A 1,023-nucleotide genomic window follows, 5' to 3' on the forward strand; every position below is an offset into this window, starting at 1 on the left:
CTCCATTGCCTTTGCCTGAATACTATCGTAACGAACCTCTCCTAAATAAGCCCCAGCTACTATCACCTCGTCTCTACCCAGGTGAGGGCCTGCAGCAGCAGCAGCAGCAGCAGCAGAAGAAGAAGCAGCAGCAGCAGCAGCAGCAGCAGCAGCAGCAGCAGCAGCAGCAGCAGCAGCAGCGGCGGCGGTGTATTTAGATATATAAATAAAAATAGAAAAAAATTAATAAAGTAAAAGTAAAAATAAAAAATAAAAATAAAATAAATAAATAAAAATAAAAATAAAACAAAGAAGTACCGCCACATCACCAACCTTATACACAAACAAACAAATAAACAAAATAAAATAAAATAAAACAAAATAAAAATAAATAAACAAAATAAAACAAATAATATAAAGACAAATAAAATAAAATGAAATAAAAGGAAATAAAAGGAAATAAAATAAAATAAAAATAAAATAAAATAAAATAAAATAAAATAAAATAAAATAAAATAAAATAAAATAAAATAAAATAAAATAACATAACACAAAATGAATAAAATAAAACAAAACAAAACAAAAACAAATAAAATAAAATAAAATAAAATAAAATAAAATAAATAAATAAAATAAATATATATAAATATACCTCTCCAGAAGCACCCAACAACATTATATTTATTATTTTCTTTGTATGCATGCATGCGAATGAAACAAAACAAAAAAAAACAAAAACAAAAAAAACAAAAACAAATAAAACAAAATAAAAATAAATAAAACAAAACAAAAACAAATAAAACAAAAACAAATAAAACAAAATAAAATAAATATATATAAATATACCTCTCCAGAAGCACCCAACAACATTAAATTTATTATTTTTTTTATATGCATGCAAGCCAGCAACATGTATATTATTATAAATAAAACAAAAAAAACCAAAACAAAAACAAAATAAATAAAACAAAACAAAATAAAACAAAATAAAATAAATATATATAAATATACCTCTCCAGAAGCACCCAACAACATTAAATTTAT

This window comes from Eimeria mitis, genomic scaffold, assembly GCF_000499745.2.
Source record: "Eimeria mitis Houghton genomic scaffold, Emh_scaff2052, whole genome shotgun sequence".
NCBI lineage: Eukaryota > Apicomplexa > Conoidasida > Eucoccidiorida > Eimeriidae > Eimeria > Eimeria mitis.